Source organism: Candoia aspera, chromosome 2, assembly GCF_035149785.1.
Source record: "Candoia aspera isolate rCanAsp1 chromosome 2, rCanAsp1.hap2, whole genome shotgun sequence".
NCBI classification, from domain to species: Eukaryota; Metazoa; Chordata; class Lepidosauria; order Squamata; family Boidae; genus Candoia; species Candoia aspera.
The window spans coordinates 248,321,068-248,343,498 of NC_086154.1; the positions used below are offsets into that span (position 1 = coordinate 248,321,068).

The 22,431-nt window shown below is 40.9% G+C and overlaps 1 protein-coding gene across 1 annotated transcript in view; it reads left to right on the plus strand.

The window, feature by feature from the left end:
* Positions 1-22,431, plus strand: part of PRLR (prolactin receptor) — a 108,842-nt gene that overhangs the window by 32,713 nt on the left and 53,698 nt on the right. The window contains exon 2 of the mRNA XM_063295754.1: positions 3,370-3,454. The gene's annotated coding sequence lies outside the window, so the exon portion shown is untranslated. The remainder of the gene's footprint in view (positions 1-3,369; positions 3,455-22,431) is intronic.

The window sequence follows — 22,431 nt, forward strand, 5'->3', positions numbered from 1 at the left end:
CTAGGTGATAACTTCGTTGTAGTAAATCAAGTCATTTGAGAAAAAGAATACAAAAAATATCATATAGCCATTGGTATTTTGAAATGATATTGAACTGCAATTCTAGGAGCTGAAAATAGAGGTGCCGAACAGAGCAAATTAACTCTATGCATATCTAGTGCTTTCTCTGTGTGAATTTAATGAGGTAGCTATTATAACAACGGAAGATAGATAGAGGGCTAGTAGAAAATAATGACTTGCAGAATTTGACAATGGCTACTTATATAGACCGTTGCAGTTTTAATGTACATGTATTTGGGAATGTATATTGTTATATACTTGTAAATAGTGAGACAAAAGTTCAGTGCTACTGATAAAGCCAGACTACAGAGCGCAGGTTTGCGGCCCAGTTGGCTGATGGACTCCTCTATTCTTTTCTTTTAATTTTATAATGAAGTTAGCTATGCTGCAGATAATCACACTTATTATTTATAATTCCAAGAAATGCAAGCTGGGAATAAAAATGGCAGGCACAAGTATCTGAAGGATGCTTTTTCTGCCAACAAATTAAATTTGCTGGAGGCACTGACTGGCTACTGTTGAAAACAAAATATTAGGCCAGAAGTAACTTGGTAACTCAACTCAACAATTTTCATTTTGCTAGGTTTTATAACTTATATATATATATAAATTATATATAACATATATAATCAGAAGTGAGAGACAGACAGGTGCTCAGAAATCTAGATCAGACAGTAAAATAATATATGAAACCTCCACTATCTTGTTCCACGTATTGTTCAACTAATTATAGTTGTGTGCTTTGCTGACCAGAAATTCTAGTCCTTTCACACCAATGTTTGTTTCTGTGGTCTTAAAAGAAGAGCCCAGGGCAATTGCAGTTACCCATGGACAGTGGTAACTATATTCTGCATTTCTTGGAGTTAAAAAGTTATTCTTTCTTCCTGGAAGGATTATCTTTTTTCAAGAAAGACTGCCATGCATACGCAATGTGAAGCAAGACGAGAAGTGATGTCGTACGGTATTTTTAATTTCCATGCTAGAATTTCTCTTTGTTAGTTAAATACAACTTACCGTGTGATTTTTTTTTCTCCCCTTGTGGCGTTTGATGGCGCATTTAGAATATGTTTACATTCAGCTAATAAAGTTAAGCTCTGTTTGGTTTTGTTATATACCACACTCAGTGCTGTATTCCAAATGCTCAGACTGTGCATGTTGCCCTTTCATAACTGGAATGGAAGAATGGATGTACTAATACAGAAGATAAAAGTTTTCCCTTTTCATTCTTTACTTTCCAAGAGTTTTTCTTCTCCATTCTTTTCTCTGCATTCCTCTGAAAAGACATAGCTTTTTCACGGGGGCAATATTGTATTTAAACTAAGGACATTTATTTTTAAAAAGAATTGCAAAACTATACTAATTGAAAGATGGAGGCAAAATTCTTGGATGCCAGGGTATCGTAAATCTGAATTGTCTACCAGGTACCCAAAATAGCATATACTCACAAAAGTAGCATTTGTTTTTCTCCAAGGAAGAGGTTATTTTAGGTGAAGTGCTGAATATGTGCAAAACGTATGCAGCCAGAGAAAACTCTCCATTGCTACATCTGCTTATTTATTTATGTATTTATTTATCTATCAAATTTTATCACCACCCATCTCCCCTCAAAAGGAAGGACTCTGGGTGGTTATTATATACACACACACACTACATTATATTATATTATATATTTGGGTATATATAATATACCCGAATTGACTTTGACCAAGCATTTTACTACAACCAGCCACTAACTGATGACCCTCAGACGATGCGTGCAACTTCAAATGCCATATGTTCTTAGTTAGGATGCCTATGAAAGGTGGGAATTATTGGAGATGGTCCAACATACCTGAAATACAAAGGTTAGGGGAGGCTGGCATAGTGAAAGTGAGAAAATGAATACGTCTAGTGGCTTTAGTTCATCATCATCTCTAAATTTCTAATAATCAAACATTCAGACTTGAAATAATCTGCTATTTGGAGGGGGGTTTATGAATAACAGCAGTCAGCACCATTGTAATCCTGATCGTTTATCTTGAAGGCCCAGTTTTAATTTCCCATAATGCCCCAGAGCAACATTACATTGCAGCTATTCTGGGTAATAAAACTTGCACCTTCAAGATGGCCGTCAATCTGTAGCATGCAGCTGCTGCCTGAGGATACAGAATGTCAGCCTTTGAGGTAGTCAGTCAAGAAATAGCAACAGCAGAGATTCCAGGAATCCTCTTCACTGCTGTAGAGGAGAATAACAGAATCTTGAAAGCCTGTCAGAGTTTCTCTCTGCTGCATTTTATACCAAACAAAATCAAGGCAAGTTATTTGAGTTACTTCATTCCTTCACACAGACTTCTGGTACTAGGTTACTTGATCTATAGCTTAGACCAATGTTTCTCAACCTCAGAACTTTAAGAGGTGTGGACTTCAACTCCCAGTATTCCCCAGCCAGCATTCTGGCTGGGGAATTCTGGGAGTTGAAGTCCACACATCTTAAAATTGCTGCGGTTGAGAAACACCGGCTTAGACTGTCCCCATTTTGCTCTCTTTGGGGATTCATAATATTCTGGAGCACTAGCTATGATTGTGGAACAGCTTTCTGATAAATATTTTGAATATGCTTGCAAATTGCTATATTTATTAAGATATCAAGGAATCAATATGAATATTGTTACCCTGATGAAAATCCTTATCCATCTGAAGAAGGATCAATACAATCAACTTACTTTGATTGATTGCAGCAAAAAATGTTCTGTAAATCAGATATTACCCATGTAAGCTTACTTTGCTTATTGGTACTATACCCAACACTTGGGTATGGACATCTCATGGTGTGGGAGTCACATTAATTATTTACATATGTGATTATAAATAATTATAGCTAGGTGAAGATGCCAGTTTCTGCTCTATTCTTTCCTACTAAAGTTTAGGGGCTTCAATACAATGTCTTCTGCTTCCTTTCGAATGAGTATTTTCATTGCGATATAAACCCCACCACAGGATTGTTTGTATCTGGGTTCATTGAAGTTGATGAATAGCAGCTTGGATAGTCAGTTGTCAGGCATTCTCAACACTTGGCCAATCTACTTCCATCACCTAATTTTTATTAAGTCTGAGATGGCCTCTACTTTACATTTTCTGCAGATGTCTTCATTTTCAGATTATTAGAAATATATAAGAAAGATGTGATGTAGACAGAGATGATAAAAAAATCTAGTTTTTTTTTATATAGTCTTCAATCTCATTTGCCTGGTCTTACAGCCTGAAAAGCTGGTCATACTGTTGCATGGTATATTCGGACTGTAGTGCTATGTCATATCTTTGTGTTTCCAGAAGGTGAAAAGGACATTGGATGCTCACTTCAAGCTAGATGTCACTTCTTGTGTACTCTACCAGTTTTTGTTACTTCAATTCTGAGGTACGTAAAATAATCACTTGTTCAATTGTTTAGTTTCCTATTTTTATTGCATCACTGGGTGAGTCAGGTGGAGCAAGATGATACTTGGTTTTAGGGGGAATTATCCAGAAGCCAATTTTGTCAGCTTTAATTGCAATGTGACTAATCATTTCTTGTAGGTCTTCTTGACTGCTGACTAGGATGGTCACATCATCAATAAAGATTAAATCCATAATTACTAAACCAAAGTGCCACCAACCTTTCCATGCTCCCATGATTTTCTCAAAATACAAACCATGCATATATTGATTAAAAGTGGTGAGAGGATGCCACCCTGACAAACTCCAGCTGAAGTGGAGAAGTCTTGACTCTGGTCTCCATATGCTCTACTTTGACAGCTTTTAGTCTGACAAAGGGCTTGGATGATTTGGCATATTTTATATGGTACCCAATCTGCAAGAAGCATTGACCAAATGCTGTCATGGTCCACACCATCAAATGCTGCTTTGAAATCAATAAATGATATGTTTGCTTGAAGGAACTCAAAACACAATTCCAGTAGATAACAGGTTGCAAAGATTTGATCAGTGCAGCTATGCCCAGTTTTAAATCCAGCTTGCTTTTCTCTAATTCTTTTACCCCTTTCAGATAGCAGTTGACTGAGAAGTATTCTTTCCATAATTTTCATATCCCATATTCAGCAGAGAAATAGCTCCATAACTGCTACAAGAAGGGTTTTTTCCCCCTTCTTGGGTGATCAGTTGATAATTGTCACTTCCCGTCCTCTTGACGAAGTTTCAGTTTCCCACATTTTCCTGAATAAAACTTCAGGTCTTGGAACCAAAGATACCATAGCAGTCCTACATATTTCTGGCCTTAGCTCATCTGAGCCTGGGGCCTTTAAGCATCTAATGGCTTTTTAGATTTCATTCAGTCTTGTTGAGTCTCTATCTACAGAGTATATTAATTTTTCTACTTGTGAATTGTAGTTAATAGTACTAGCATCCAGAGTTGCTGGACCTGGACTGTATAGAAGTTCCTTGAAATGTTTCTTCCACTGTTCTAACTTGTCTTTTTGTTTCTTAGCATCGTCATTTTCATCTGTGATAATACCATTAATAGGTGTTGTGTGTTTTCTTGCTGTTTCTTTCATGAACTGACATAGATTTTTGGGTCAACCATTTCTCCTTGTTTTAATTCTGCCACTTTTTAGCTGGCATATGATTCCTTATCTTGTCTCATTTGACTTTAAACTAAACCAGCCACATTTCTGGCCCTAGATAGGTGTTATAGCAGTTTTCTTTTGATTTTCTTTAGCACTTATCTAGTTTTTTGTATGGTGGTGTACCCAATCACCTTGACTGCTATACTATGAATAATACTTTTCACTTTAGACAAGTTGGTCTCTACTTGCTCATATTGGTGCCCACTTATATTCAGCTTGTTTCACATTCCTTGTGAAAGGGATTTCTTTGTCAGCAATATCTGAGTACTTCCGGTTGTTTATATCTAATCATTTAATTCCATTTGATCCATATTTAACTGGATTTATTTTTACTCTAGCATATGCTAAAGCATGGTGAGTGATAATACTTATTCCCCCAAAACTTTGTCTGTAACAGAATTTCAAAATTTCTGCCTAATCAGGATAGGGTCTATTTAATTTTTTGTTTTACCATCTGGGCTGACCCAGGTTTGCAGATGCTGAGGTTTGTGACTAAAAAGAGTGTTTGCCAATACCAGACCATGAACAGTTACCAGATTTAATAGAAGTACTGTGTCTCTATCTACACTTTTAACATAGGCAATATCTGCCCATTATGCCTTTGCAGTCACTGTGTCCACTTGGGGCATTGAAGTCACAACCAACTATGAGATAGTCCTTTTGGGGCATTGCTGTGATCTCTGCATCCAGTACTGAATAGAAATACTCGGCATGTTCATCAGAAGCACTGTTTGTTGGTTCATAGGCAGAGATGATTGAAATATACATAGTCTGGCCCTGCGGATGTAGCACAGCTAGGCATTTATTCACCAGTTTCCACCTTGCTGTGTCAGCAAGCTGAGTTGATAAAGCCACTCCAATTCATGATGAGCAGACCCAGTTGTGGAGCTACTACAATACAATTTATAGCCTGACTTCAAAGCTGGTGTTTTAATTAAGGTAATGCCACTCTTTAATTAAGGGCTAATTTAGTGTAGTGGTTAAGGCACCAGGTGTCATGAGCACTGATGGTGAGCAGGAGGGGGGCCCTATCCAGGGGGGAAAATGCATGCATAGTACTGAGGAATTAAGCAGCCATTCAAAGAGACACAGATCAGACCCGCCTTAACTTTTGGGGTTTATCTGTCTGGGTTTTTCCCACGCTTCTTCAGTTTGTTAGGATTTTCTGTCTTATGTAGCAGTAATAAACACTAGAGACCTATTCCTCATCTCAGTGTGGTTCCTGACTGTTAGGACATCAGTCCTAACAAACTCCTACTCCCATTGAAAGAGAGAGGAACAAAAAAAATAAATAAAGGAGAGACATTTGGGATAACGTCTTTGGAAAACCAGGAAATTTGGCAAGCCATCCAACAACTGGCAGCAGCATTGCAACAACATCAACAACAAGTAGATCTCCAGATCAACACATTACAAGCTGTCATGCTACAGCAATTACAACAACCAGCTCCGGTTAACCCACAACCGGTGCCAGCAGCAGCAGCAGCAGCAGCTCTGCCAGTAGTCTTGAGATCCCAGGGCAGTCTACCAGAGAAGTTTGGAGGAGAAGCAGGACAGTTGAGAACCTTTCTCACACAGTGCACAATGTTTTTCGACAGCAGACCGGCAGAGCTTCCCACAGACCGAACCAGAGTCACCTTCATTTTAAGTCTGCTAAAGGGCCCAGCAGACAAATGGGCCATTCCCATGGTGGAGAACAATGACCCAATTCTCAACGACTACCAGAATTTTCTGGCAGGGTTCCGAGCACACTTTGACGACCCGATCAAAGAGATCACTGCCAGCCAGGAAATTCGGAAGCTCAAGCAAGGCAACAAGAGAGTGGGAATCTACATTGCTGATTTCAAGCTGTTAGCAGGAGATCTGGACTGGAATGAGAGTGCCTTGAAAGACCAATTGAAACAGGGGCTGGATGAAGAAATTAAGAATGAATTAGTGTGCCAGGGAACACCAGCTACCCTAGAAGCCTTATATCAGTTGTCTGTGATCATAGATGCCAGGCTAGAAGAGCTCAGACAGATGCAGCCAGGGAGAGGCAGGGGCCTCAGGACGCTTCCAGGCTTTCCAGCTCTCTCCACAGCACTTCCTTACTCAGGACCAGAGGAGCTGATGCAAATCAGGGCGAGCAGGAGGCTTACTTCCGAGGCTGAGAGACAGAGAAGGAGAGAGAGAGCCCTCTGTTTCTACTGCGGAGTCCAGGGGCACATGGCGAGAGCTTGCCCAGCGAGAAGCCAAGCAACTTCAGTAAGAGCCCCAGGGCAAGCAGCTGAAACAAGAGCCACCTCCGCCTCTACTTCCAACCAGGGAAACTCCGTCGGTCTCCCTCCACAGAGCTCAGCAGGGAGACCATCAATCAATTAAGAAGGGCTCATTCCAAGGATTCCAGGCAATCTTTTTACTACTTACCAGTCATAATGCATGTAAACCCAGAGCACCAGGTCAAGCTAGAGGCCCTCGTGGATTCCGGAGCTTCCACCAATTTTATTGATGTACAGACTGTACAAGACCTCAACATCCCAACCATGGAATTGCCATGTCCCATAGAAGCTGAGACCGTTGACGGCCAGCCCCTCAAGGCAGGGCCGATTTGAAGTTTCACAGAACCTTTGCAACTAACAACGGGAGACCACACTGAGTGGATCCCACTTTATGTTACTGCATCACTTAATGTGCCTATAGTCCTGGGCACACCTTGGCTGAAGATCCACAACCCATTGGACTACAGGAGCAGTCTCCTTCCCAGCTAAGGAATGCCAGCACCACAAGATTCAAGCCGCTGTTCTCTCTCCAGCAACCAAAGCAGTCAGGGAAGCAGGGGGGGTCCAGTTGCCAGCCAAGTATGCAGATTTCGCAGACGTTTTCAGCAAACAAGAGGCCACAGCACTACCCCTCCATAGGGACTGTGATTGCACCATTGAGTTGATACCAGGAGCCAAGATTCCAGCAAGGAAACAATATCCCATGTCCCCCAAGGAACTACCCACCTTAAAAGTTTACTTGGATTCTAATCTCCAAAAGGGTTTCATCCGACCATCCACTTCCCCAGCATCTGCTCCTACCTTCTTCGTACCAAAGAAGCCTGACCTGTTGGCACCAGCAACCCAGGAGGCACCCATGAGAGTGGTGCATGATTTCAGCTCCCTCAATAAAGTCACGGTCAAGGAAAATTACCCACTCCCCCTAATATCTGATCTACTGGATCGCTTACAGAAAACATGCATTTTTACTAGGTTGGACCTCAGGAATGCGTACAATCTGATCCGGATGAAAGAGGGGCATGAATATCTGACTGCCTTCAACACCAGGTTTGGTAAATTTGAGTACCTTGTTTTGCCCTTTGGCTTGACTAATGCAGGAGCCATATTTTCCCGATTTATGAATCAATTTTTCTCTGATTTACTAGATAAGTATCTGGTCATTTATCTAGATGACATATTAATATTCTCTGAGGATGCTACAACTCATGTAACCCATGTACATAATGTCTTACAAAGACTGAGAGAGAACAAGCTGTTCGCCAAGCTAGAGAAGTGTGCCTTCAATTTAACTGAATCACATTTCCTGGGCTATAGAATATCAACAGAAGGCATATCCATGGATCCTTCAAAGGTCCAGGCAATTCTCTCTTGGCAAACCCCCCCCCCCAAAATGTGAAAGATGTACAAAAATTTCTAGGATTCTCCAATTTTTACAGGAGATTCATAAATAAATTTAGTGACAGGGCTAAACCCCTCACACAGCTTTTGAAGAAAGGATCAACATTCATTTGGGGGGAGAGAGAGCAAGCAGCCTTCCAAGAATTTAAGCAACTCTTTGCATCCCAGCCGCTTTTAAAGCACCCTGATCCCACGAAGCAATTCATAATGCATTCAGATGCTTCAGATTTTGCTATCGCTGCTGTTTTATTGCAATATAATGACCAAGAAAGGAAGACACTGCTTCCTTGTGCATTTTTCTCCCGCACGCTCTCACCAGCAGAGAGAAACTATGATGTTTTTAACAAGGAGTTGCTGGCAATTAAAGCAGCATTCCAAGAGTGGAGGCACTGGCTAAAAGGTGCAACCTTTCCTGTGAAAGTTTGCACCGATCACAAGAATTTACAGCTTCTACAAAACACCAGATCCCTCACCCCACACCAAATCAGATGGAGCCAGTTTTTCTCCCATTTCAATTTTGTTATTTCTTATGTTCCCGGGGCGCAGAACTGTTTGGCAGATGCCTTGTCTCAATCCATTCAGGCAACCCCCGCTACTCACCAGGAGGTCCAGGCTACTATATTACAACCTCACAACTTTCAGCAGTCTATGAGGGGGAACCAGACAGAGATTTTAGCAGCAGGCAGACAAGCAGAGGACCTATTTACAAGAGTCAGAGCTCAGCAGCAACAGGACCCGTATGCCAGGGCCAGGATGGATGACCTCCAGAGGAACCCACAAGACACTGCCTCCCCATTTAATGTGGAAGCAGGAATCCTCTGGCATAGTGGGCGATTATACATTCCCCCCTCATCGAGGGAAGAAGTACTGAGACTTTGCCATGACCATCAAACGGCAGGCCACGGAGGTGTTTTCAAAACTCTCCATAGAGCTCTGAGAGACTACTGGTGGCCTAAGATGACTGCAGACATAAGGGGCTATGTGGCTTCTTGTCATACCTGTAGATGAGCCAAGCCTCTCCCAGGGAAGCCCACAGGACTCTTGCAACCCCTACCCACCCCCAGTAGGCCCTGGGATACAATTTCCATGGATTTCATCACTGATTTACCCCCGGTCCAGGGGCTGACTTCCATACTAGTGGTGGTGGACCTTTTCACAAAAATGGTGCATTTTATTCCTTGCAAGGGCCTCCCATCTGCGCAAGCCACAGTGCAGTTGTTCATGGACCATGTTTTTAGGTATAGAGGCGTGGTAAATCACTTGGTGAGTGACAGAGGCCCTCAGTTCACTTCCAGGTTCTGGAGGGCCCTTTTCCAGTCATTAGGGGTCCAGATCCACCTATCATCATCGCATCATCTGGCTAGTAACGGGCAAGCTGAGAAAATTAACCAATGGTTACAGCAGTATCTCAGGTGTTACACCACTTATCAGCAAGACAATTGGCCAGCCCTGCTCCCCATGGCAGAATTTACTTATAACAACTCTGTGCAATCCTCTACCAATATGTCTCCTTTCTAAGCACTCTACAGGGTTAACCCTCGGGTGTTGCCCACCTCTTCCCAGCAGGGAACTGTTCCAGCTGCGGCTGATTTTCTTAAAGACCAACAAGCCGCACAGGAGTTGTTAAAGGAGCAGCTGAACAGGGCAAAGAGTGCTTACAAAAGAGCTGCAGATGCTCACAGACAAAAGGGGCCAGTGATTGTGGTCGGAGACAAAGTATAGCTCTCTACCAAGTTTTTGACCTCTACCAGGCCCTCCAAGAAGTTGGACTCTAAGTTTGTGGGCCCTTTCACTGTGGTACAGCAGATAAATCCAGTGGCTTATCGCTTAAAGCTGCCAGCATCCATGAAAATCCATCCAGTCTTTCACAGAGCCTTGCTAGCCAAGGACCCTCCCCCAAGTGCCTTATGATTGCAACTGCCCCCCCCCACCTCCAGTAATTGTGGAGGGGGAGGAGGAATACGAAGTTGAGGGAATTCTGGACTCTAGGAGGAGGGGAAGGGGCATCCAATATTTCATACACTGGAAAGGGTACCCTGAGGAAGAGTGCACATGGGAAAATGCCAGAGATGTACATGCACCAGCGCTGGTTCAACGATTCCATCAGCTTTTCCCTCACAAACCCAAGCCTCGCACTTTACCAGAGATTCTTCACTTGACTGAGCAAGCAGAGGAATCCCTAGCAGAGGGGTTCATAAGTTGGCAACCTCCACCCCCGCCAGAGGCTCTGAGGCCAGAGAGAGAGGAGGAGGGGGAGCCGCAGCCCTCCACCTCTGGCTTGCATTTCCCAAGGGGGAGTGGGGAAGAATCTTCTAATTATCTAGCTATTTTCCAGCAGCAGCCACCTGGGCCAGAAGCGTTATCAAACCTGGAGAGCAGCACTGATTCGTCCTTGGAGGAGTTTTCCTTTGAAGAATTTCCATCGTTGCCCAGTTCCCATGGGAGCTTGGAGGGGGAGATGGACTCTCATGATACCTCTGGAAGGGAGGGGGCTGAAATGGAATGTGAATCTGGAGGGGAGGGTGATGTCATGAGCACTGATGGTGAGCAGGAGGGGGCCCCTATCCAAGGGGGAAAACACATGCGTAGTACTGAAGAGTTAAGCAGCCATTCAAAGAGACACAGATCAGACCCGCCTTGACTTTTGGGGTTTATCTGTCTGGGTTTTCCCACGGTTCTTCAGTTTGTTAGGATTTTCTGTCTAATGTAGCAGTAATAAAACACTAGAGACCTATTCCTTGTCTCAGCATGGTTTCCTGACTGTTAGGGCACCAGGCTAGAAACCAGGAGATTGTGAGTTCTAGTCCCGCCTTAGGCATGAAAGCCAGCTAGTACTCACAGTCTCCTGGTTTCTAGCCTGGTGCCTTAACCACTACAGTAAATTAGCCCTTGATTAAAGAGTGGCATTACCTTAATTAAAACACCAGCTTTGAAGTCAGGCTTTAAATTGTATTGTAGAAAAATGAGTATGTTTTAGTTTGTTCTCTTCTAATAAGTGGGTTTCTGAGATTTTTCTTAAACCCTTTATGGTAACTATATCTAGGAAATTTGCTTAATTTGATAAGTCACAAGATATGCTCACCAACTAACATGTGAAGTTGGTTGCAAAAATAAATTGCTTACCAAAATGGGAATGAATGAAAGGCAAACTCCACTGTAAATTTGAAACAATTATCTGCATAAACCCATTCCAATATATGTTGTTCTTTCTGGAAATATTTTCTGGCAGGAACAACTTGAATCCTTCTTGTAGTCCATTGGAAAGTTCAAGTTTGAACAAATTAAATATTCTTTTCTGTTCAAGAATTAACTTCTGTAAAACTGTGGTGTACAGGGGACCTCATTAGTAAGGTTGAATTAGATAATCTTTAGGCTCCATTCCAGCTGTCATGATCACTAGAGAGAATTTTCATGTTTAATTTTCAAATCTTTGCCCAGTGATGGTCTGTTAATATATTGCCTTCCAGTTATGTAAATTAAGGTCACTGAGTACAGTGGACCCTCCCATGTACTGAACTGGATACCCTTCTCCTCCTACTTCTTGGTAGAACATTAGAATGAGAACTAAGGAGAATATCTGTTCCCAGATTATTAAGACTTCTTCTGGGCTTTAGGACTTGAGCAAGGAAACAAATTAGTTAATCATAGACCAACAGAAGGATCAAAAGAAGATTTATGGATACCCACATGCATAATTTCTGTATAATTTGTGCATTTGTCCTCTTTCAACTTGAGTTCTCCAAGACAACTGCAAATAGCAGTTTGTAAATACCATAAGTGAAAATGGATATAACTTTAAAAGAATCCATTACAGTTACAATAATCATTATTTTACAATAAAGAGCTAATTATGATATGATAGGCAATAATATCTTACTGAAAAGGCAGTATAAGTATTGTAGTGGTATTAGCATTATTGACAGCAGAATGTTTGAACAGCCTCCACTGAGAAATAATGCACTTGAAGAGCCTCCTCCAGATGCGTGGACTTCAGAAGCCTTAGCTATGGCCATTCTAGCCAGGGAATTCTGAAGCTGAAGTCCAAACTTCTGAAGGATGCCAAGCTCGAGGATGATGGTTTGCATTGCAGTATGCCAGCTTTTCATTTAATTTGTTCAGTTAAAAGGATATTTTAAAAAAGAATTTAGGTTAGGTGGGCCAAGAAAGCTGGCAGATAGAAAAGAGGGTGTCAATGGGCAACATGCAATGTGTTACCTATTCCTGATATAAAAAATTAACTGTCCCAGCCTAGGCATACCTAATCAGAATGATGTTTTACATGTTTCAGTGGAAATCATTACAGAAAAGCCTGCATAGGAGTGCAGCATTAGCACTTTTCTTTTACCTTTCTTCTCCAAATGCTATCTAATGATTCAAGTTGAATTGACAACGTAGGCTATGCAAGAGGAGATATTTTCATGGCATGCATCCTGCTCGGGAGTTCCAGATATTACTGGAGCCATGGATTTATTGGCCTGAAATTGTTTGCAGTACGAACTCACACCCATGCACATATATACACATGTATTGTTTCCCATATTATTTGAATAAATTATCTGTAAATTTATTTATTTATTGCTTTTTTCCCTCCACCAATTTCTTTAGCTTGTACTTTGGCAGCCCTTTCTGTTAGAGGTCTTGACTTCTGAGTTAAACCCAAGACATTCATCAAAATATGAGTTTGTCCTTGGCTATCTTGTCTTTGATTTATGCACCTTGGCTATCTTGTCTTTGATTTATGCACTGTAACTCTCAGGAGGAATAATCACCAAACACAAAATACATTTCTTCATGGCACTATATGAATACTTTCCTATCGTCTCTTGTCCTTTTTTTAACAATGAGATTTCACAACATTGCTTTGACTTTTTAAGACAGCCGGAGAGAGCAACTGAAAGATAGTCTCAGATGTGAATTGCAAGCAGCTCTCAGAGAATTTTTTTATTCTTGGTTAGCTTCCCAGAGTCATATGCTCGATATGAATATAAATGGAATAAATTTAAACAAATAAATAAATAAATTGCTGGAAGCCAGGAGCTGATCCAGGGAATCAGAATCAAATAATGAACAGAAACATATAGGGCCAAGAAGATCTAGATGTCTAACAGGTCTATTCCAAAGCTCTGAGTTTTTAAAAAAATCTAGAGCAGCTGCACAAGGTCCCAGTCTGCTTTTGATGCTACCAATAAAGAAGCATTAACACACATTTTGACTCTGAAAATCAGAAAGGGTAAGTCTGTGTAGGACAGAAGATTCTTAATTCTATCCCCATAGTGCCCACCGTATTTGATAGATTGCTTTTGTATTTTTTCATAATTCTGAAGTTGCATAATAGCTCCCCCCCTCCCCGCTTCCCCTCCATGTGACTGGCCTTAAGGGCATTCATAGTCCTAATTAACTCACTTCTCCTACATGGCTCCAATCCAATTAAACTGCCTGTGACTGAGGAGCGAACTAAATGTTTGTTTTGTACGTACTTAAACACCTACCCTCCCTCCCTCCCTCCCTCCCTTCCTTCCTTCCTTCCACCACAGGCAAGGGAAGGAGAAAATGATTAAGGGCATATCTCTCATTCTCTTTATGTATGTGAAAGAATGCAACATATTTATTTCGGGTACTAATGAGTAAAGAAGAAACCTATACCAATATACCAGTATAAAACTAATGATTAACATAAGCGACCACGTATACAGATTAATATGAGAGAGCCAGTGTAATATAGTGTTTAAGGTGCTGAACTAGGAGTGGAAGATGCAGGTTCTAGCCCTCCCTTAGGCATGGAAGCCAGCTGGGTGAGTTTGGGCCAGTACCTCTCTTTCAACCTAGACTGGAAAGTCGAAAAACATCTATCTAAAGAGCCACACTGGACAAATGTAGTAGATTACAGTCCATAATCTTCAATGGAGAGGCCTTCATCCTGCATTGGATTGATTCAGGATCATCATCATCATCCAGTATGTTGACTGAACTTAGATATTTATCAGTAGTAATAAGATATTCTAAACAGCCTCTTCCCACATGGATTTTTATTCATGTATAGCATGGCTATGGTTGTCATACTTTACAGAGAACAGTGCTTAAAATCACTTTAATTCACATGTAAAATACTCTGAGGGAAGAGAACAGCAATTAATTATTTGCAAATCAATGAATTCACAGGGACAGTATTTGCTCATATTCAAGCCTCACCTTCCTTTTCCTCAGTCTTTCCAAGCTGAGCTGAGGAGGAGGAGGAGGGGGAGGAGTTATTTGTTTGAAGCAACCTTCAGTAGGAGGAAAAAACCCTTCAGAGCAGTGTTTCCCAACTTTGGCCACTTCCAGGTGTGTAGACTCCAACTCCCAGAATTCTCATCAGTGGCTGTGCTGGTGGTGGCATTCTGGGATTTGAAGTCCACACACCTGGACATGGCCATGGTTGGGAAATACTGCTTCAGAGCAATGCAAGGATATTGGTTGCTCAGGAATGAAGGCAGTGAGTGTATAAAAAATGGCAGGTTGGCAGCCTTTGTTTTTTATTCATTGCATATTAAAATGTTCCAAATTTACACCTAAGGTTTTTTCCCCCTAAACCTATATGATGTGGCAAGTTTGCACCCATGTCCCTATCAGGATGGTATGTGTGCTCACAGATTTAAAAGATTTGGAGACATCCATTGTTCTTTTTACAGGAAAGCTTCCTCATACAGACCTATTCAGAATTTCAGCCTGAGAGGGCTATCTTCAAATTGAAATTGATCCAGGTATAATTTTGCCTGTGATTTCTTGTAAACAAGCAAGTTGTCTCTGGTGGCTGTCTTAAAAAATAAATGGATGCTCAACACAAAGGACATGTTGATTAATGTACATTCAAGATGGGTAATTCGTGGAGAGGTATAATGGCTCCAGGGAGGATTTTGTGAAGAATGAAGCAGTTGTGACCGTTTTTAATGAATTGCAGGCTGTAGGAGAGGAACATGTTTAGTTATCACTTGGCAAGGATGAGGAAGAAGAAGGGGCAAAACAGCCAAATTGCTTGGATTGAAAATTAATTTAAGCCAATAGCTAACACATGCTATCCACATTCGAGTATTAATTGATGCCAATACAGGCTTGGCCCAAAGGACTGAGTGTGGGACATATTGTGGCACCAGAAATAAATCCCTTAAGAAACCTAATTGAACAGCTTCTAGTAGGTTTATGTCCTTTTAGGCACATCTTTGGCAGCTGTAAGATAAGTCTGTGAGTGCTAGTATGTTAGTACACACCTGGTATGTAATATCTCCTTTTGTATGGAAGAACCTTAAGATGATGGCTATACTCCCTTTCACCTTCCCTTTTAAGACTGAAATTGGGCCCTTCAGGACTCTGGCGCTTGGAAAACAATTTCAAGGTATTTGAAGGTCTGGACCTGCTCGTGGTGTTCCATTAATTTGCCATCTATATCTATATCTGAAAAGTATCTGAAAATACTGTCATGTGGGGGCCTTGATAATTGGTAACTAGGTCATTAATTGCTCTTAATGCTTTCCTCAGTCCAATAGGTGAAATTGAGATAGTGGCTGCAGCATCTGCATATAAAAGTAATGGCGTAGATCTGCCGGCCAGACTCGGGGTGTGATGTTCTGGTGTTGTGAGTACTTCCACCTTATGATTAATATAGAAATTAAACAGCAAAAGAGCTAAAATAGATCCTTGTTTGACACCTTATAGGTAGGCACCACGGCAGAAAGCCAGCTGGAATGGTCCAGCCTTATCTGAATCGGTTAATTATCATGCAACGTTTTGATGAGTGCCAGCAGGTACCTATCAATAGATGAAGCCTCCAATTTATTTCACAATTGCTCTCCAGAAACTGTGACAAAGGTTATTTTAAGGTAAATAAATGCCATGTTCAGGGCTTCTCTGGAGACTGATAGATATTTTTCAATAAGATGTTGTAAGACCAAGCACTGGTCCTAGGTTGATCTCCCCATTCTAAACCCAGCCAGTTCCTCAGCAAGAATGCTTTCCTGTTTCATCCAGTCCAGTAGTTTCCAAAATATATATCTAGCATAAAGCTTACTGATAATACTTAATAAATTAATCAATGCTAGCTTGATGGGTCTGACCTGCCTCCTTTTTTAAATATGGGGATAATAATAGAGGTATTCCAGCTTGTGGATATTTCCAATGTACAGTTTATGGCCCTAAATAAGACTGCCATAACTGGTGCCCACTAGTCTGTGTTTGATTTTAGCAGCTTAGGTGGGATATTGTCCCTGCTTGGCCCTGTGATGAGGAGGAGATCAAAACTGTGGCTCGTGGATTGCTGCACTGACGTTGGAGCTTTCTATATTTCCCCATCTCTTACATGATACCTACAGTAGGCAGGACCGAGGATGACTAACTCAACCTCCTACTAGCTGATCAGAAGGTGGAGACCTTGGGTAGCTTAGCCCGACTTTGTATACTAGCTGTGATGGAATGCAAACAATTGTTTTGAGTGATGTGAGCCTGATTATCTTATTTTACTTAAGATAATTTTATATGGGTTTGGGGGTATACCATTTTAGCTAGGTCATACTTTGTTTTTGCATCTATGTTGTTATTATCTTACTTTTTTAAGTTGCTCTGATTACGCCTATAAAAACTAAACAGGCTCTGAACAGAGTTAACAGAACTCAGTCCAACAGCTGCTAAAGCTGCCTAATCTATCTTAGTAATTATAGGACTTGTAGGTTCCAGACAGTGCCTTCATTGCTCAGCTGCTTCCCCTAAAATTCTCTGTGCCCTTAACATGTCATCCTAGAAGTTTTAAGACTTTTCCCTTTATCCATAAAGTACAGAGCTAGAAAAGAGAATTTGTACGGGTTAATTTCAGTCCTCCCAACCCCCACTCCAGTATATACACAGGCGTACAGATCCATGACATGACTGGGATTCCTGGGTTGTCACAAATGTATACCTCAAATATTTTATGTATTGTTTAAAAATAAATACGAAGTGGAAACCACAGCATTCTAGATAAACAACAGTAGAAATATATTGGGTGCAGATGAGATAGAAATTTTGTTGTGTTTGTTTATTGCACTTCCCTTCCAACCTGGATCTCAAAGCAAGATATATAGAATTCCCTTAATAAATTCATGTCTTGATTGAATTCTTAAGTTTACCTGAACCCTTTACATTTAGCAAGAAGGCTGCATATCTCCACAGTATGCTATACATTAGCTATAAGACTATACAGTCTATTTTTCATTTACAATAGCAACTCATATCTTTTCTTGGCATTCTTTTCTGTGTATGCTGATGGAGAACGATTTCTGAAAATCTTGTGTCTGTGTGTGTGAGTGTGTGTGTGTGTATTTAGCACCTTTGCTTAAATGCCAAATATATTGAGGTAGATTTATACATTTTACAGTAGTTTATTTCCATGAGATTTCTAGCAGTCAGTGCTTAACAAAGATTTGCAAGTATAAGGTGATTTTGTAGCTCAATATTGTCCTGGCACTGGAGCAAAAATACCTGCCCTGCTGATCACACAACATGATTACTGATGGTTTGTGATTGAAACATATCCTGTGTCAGGGCCATTTTATCCTTGAAAAGAAATGTGGCATTTCGGCCCAGCCTATGCCACTTCAGAAATGGCAACGCATTACCGTCTTGTGCTTCAACCTTTCAGTCAACAGCTTCTCCTCAAACTGCCTGTGTTTTTGGCAATCAGTGGATAAATGCTTACAAATACATGCACTGAAACACAGAATATATAAGAGCAAGAAAGAGCAAGAACACCAGTGATTTCTTTTCTTTTTCTAAAGAATAAAAGGGGATAGTTTGTTTCTGAATGGACCCAGTGGGGCTTGAGCTGGTGGGAAAAGGCACACGGGTATTGGCCAGTTTGAAATTATTGTAGTGAAGCACTCATTGGCTCATTCATTCCCTGATCGGTAGGCATTCTCTGTGAGCACTACACTCAAAAATGTACAGTATTGTCTCCCTTAGATACCCCTCTTTGGAGGTATGGTGGCTTCTGTCAAAGGAGGTAAAAACATAAGAACCTAAGCAATGCCTTGCCTGGTTGGACCTCTAGCCCATCTAGTCCAGCAGTCTGTTCTCACAGTGGCCAACCAATAGGCCAAGGAAGCCCACTAGTCTCCCAGCAGATGGCCTTCAGAGGCAGTCCCACTGCCAGCAAGGCTAATAGCCATTGATCCCCAGGACTTCCATGAATTGGTCCAATCCTTTTTTCAAGCCAACTAAGCTGGTAGCCAGCACCACATCTGGTGGTAGCGAATTCCATAGTTTGTTTATGAGTGGCAATTGCATTTAATCTTGAGGTCATTTTGGCATGAGGCAAATGCAGTTGCCTTCCCATACCCTTTGATCTTGTTTAGCTGTGGTGTGTTGTGCTTTCTCTTTCTCTTTTCATTTTATTCTATTTTGCCGGTGTATTGTTTTGATTTATTAGTTTATTATTGAAAATGGAGAGATATGTTAATAATGTGTACGTGTTGAAAGTATAAAAGAGAAGGAAGACATATAATATGCCTGTGTGCATACTCAGACTTGTGTGACCAAAATGTACATTTTCTCATGAATTACAGCCTTTTTAAAGACACTGTTTCCTAGGAAAATCAGGAAAAAAAATCCCATTGCCATTCCAAAAATTTCTTCTGCTTTTTTTTACTACCATTCTCATTTAGTTTGACGCAAGAAAATTTGCTTTGGAGATTTCTTTACAAAGGTATAGAAAAATCTAGTGAAGTTCTCACAGGATCTTGTTGGAACTTCTTCACCTGTAAGGTGCCAAGGGGTGTGTGGTGACAAAAGCAGACATTGTGAAGGAACCCCTCTCACAAGGCTTTCTCAGACTGAGAACTGTGGGTCCCATAGGGCCCAAGTAGAGCAATGCCTAATAGAAAACAGCAACATCAATCTTAGCACCCTCTAGCATCTCCAACAATATCATCAGCTCAAAAACAGCATGTAAAATTTAAAGTAACTCTGCAGCACCCTGAGAATAAAGTAGAACGGAAACCACTTTTTCAGGGGAAGATACCTTCCCAGAATTTATAAGGCAGCCATTAGCACAGCCTTAATTTCTACAGTTCTTCTTGGAAACAAGGGACCAAACCTGACATTTGAATGCAAAGTAAGTGTTTTAACTGTGTAGTAAAGCAAGTTTTAGAATGTAACAACAGTCATAAGGAAGTTATTTTTATTGAGAGGAAAGTGTTTGGAAAGAGGAGGTTAAACTCTTTCTTTCTCTAGCCTCAGTTGAAATGTCATGAACTTTGACATTGTCAAAAGCTGAAGAAGCTGTAGTTGAAATGGAGGTGGCATCAGGCTTAAGTATTTATGCAGGACTGGGGACAAAAACCATTTTTTGTTCTTCATGTTCCAGCAAACAGCAGGACAAATTTCAGGAGGAATGAAAAGTTCCACTGTTGGCTGGGTGCACGTGATCTGGATGTGAGGTAAGAGGCATTTAAATTGGCACTCTAGATTCAATAAAGCATGCGCTAGAAAATGACAATACATTTGATCAGGAAATTCCTAAACTTTCTATGCAGAATCAAATATTTCTGTTGCTTCAGAAAGTGGCATTGGATCCAGAATCAGATTTCATGTATCCTGACCTAAGCAAGAATACAGATGATTTAATCAAGAGCTGGGCCAAGTACAATGTTTACCTGTAGTTGTGTTATTGTGAGCTGTATCGATCTCACAGTAACATTGCCTTCATATACAGTAAATATATGCAGTGCCACACAGAATCTGCACCTAGATCGTTTGCTACACTGCTAAAGAAATAACAGTAAGAAAATTGGCTCAAAGAACATATCCAGGGACTAGTTATATCATATAAGACCCTAAAAAGTTTTGTATAACTAGAACACCAGCTACATATACTACCCTGAATGATCCTTGTTATGAGACCTTCCAACACCCGATATTATGCTTCCCAACATTTGAAACATGGGACATGAGGTGGATTCTTTACATTAAAAAATATATATTTGTTATTATTGTCTTTGATCAGCCTTTACAATAAAATAAAAGAGTTTAATCTAAAAATTCGTTGTCAGGAAAAAGGAAAACTATAAAACAGTGAAACCATATATCTAATTAAAAGTTTTGCACAATTGTATAACTTGATAAAAATATTTTGCCACCTAGTGTGTGAGTGTAGCATCATTCTTTGCATTTGAGTGTGAGGACTTCTTACGTCATTGTAATTAACATCACGACCACTCATCTTCGTGACAGAACCCAAAGTATGGGTACGAGACATGCAATAGTGGTACAGGGTGGCAGTCAAAGCTTTCTTGCAGATCAGATGCATTTCCACGTAACTAAAGGAGGTAGACTGAGACCTCTCCTGAAGAAACCTTTTAATTGATCTGGGAGATATCTACAATTACAGGCTAAGTTGTTCAGTGTCTGGGGTAATGGAAAATGTGGCAGCTTTCAGATACACCAAATGATACTAATTATCTGGACACGTATTAGTTAAGTTTTGGCTGGGGCACAGTAGTAAAACTGCTTTGATTGCCTCAGTGGATGACCCTGCTGGAAGCTGAATTGGGAGAAAGCATTCCTGCCAGCTCTTGGCCTCCTGGCAGCTTTTGAATATGCTGTCCTTATGGACTACCTGGCAGAATTGGATTGTAGGGCACAGTTTTGTAGTAGTTCTAGCCCTTTCTGATGTGTGGAGGACATGATACTATTTGACACTGTAACGGCTGACCTGTGGTGCCCCACAGGATTCCATTTTGTTCCCATACTGTTCAACATCTACATGAAATTTTTGGACTGGGATATAATTACTCTGATGATGACACCCAGCTCTACTGCACCTTCACATCCAATTTCAGGAAAGCAATGGCTGTCCTCAAACAGTGCCTAAGACCATTAGTGGGTTGGATGAGGAAGAGCAAGCAGAAATTAAATTTAGAGAAGATGGAAGTGCTAAGCGTAAAAGGAAACTAGACTTGAGGACTGAGCTTCAGCTCAGGTTTGGATAGGGCTGCATTCCCCCTGAGAAAACAGATATGCCATCCAGAAGAACTCTTGTCAATCAGGTCACAGGTGATAGAGGTTGTGAGGAGCACTTTTGCATGATTTCCTTTGGTGCACCAGCACCAATCCTTTCTGAGTCTGTCAGATTTAGGAATTGTTACCCATTCCCTGGCTACATTCCATCTTGACCATTGCAGCACATTCTGCATGAGGCTGTCCTTGAAAAATATTCAGAAGTTGCAAAATGTGGCAGCTGAACTGTTAAAAACAATTTACATAAGGATCATATAATGTGGACACTGAAAGAACTAGACCAGTTGCCAATGATGTGCAGTAGATTCCTATAGGTAGTCCTCATTTAACAACCACAATTGGGACCAGAATTTTGGTTGCTAAATAAAGCAGTTATTAAGTGAATCTGACCCGATGTTGACAAACGTTTTTGTGGTGGTCGTTAAGCAAATCACACATGGCTGTTAAGTAGACCACATGGTTATTAAGTGAGTCACACAGTTCCCCACTGATTTTGCTTGCCACAAGCCGGCCAGAAAGGTCAAAAATGGTGATCATGTGACCATGGGATGCTGCAGCGGTCATAAATGTGAACTAATTGCCAAGCGCCCAAATCATGATCATGTGACCACGGGGACATTGTGATGGTCGTAAGTGTGAGGACCGGTCATAAATTGGTTTTTCCAGTACCATCTTAAGTCTGAACCATCACTAAATGAATGATTGTTAAGTGAGGACTACCTGCACTCTGGATAGGGAGTTGAAATAGAGGGCCTTCAAGCTCCCTTCTAGCTTTTATATTCTGTGATTCTAGATTGGGCACAATTTAAAGTATTAAGAGCCTAAGCAATTTAAGGTCTGCCTCTGCCACTATAAACCTCCCTGAATGTTAGGATCATCAGGAGAGACCTTTCTGAAGATGTCCCCACTGTCAGAGGACCATTTTTATAATGGGCAAGAGCATTCTCCTATGGTGCTCCCAGGTTGGGCATTGTGTTTGGCCTCCACTTTCTGCGTTTAAAAAATCTATAATGGTGCTTCTTTTCTGCCAGGCTTTGAATTGTTATTTTAATATTAGTATTAGAATATTAATTATACGTTTTTTTTAACTTTTTGTATTC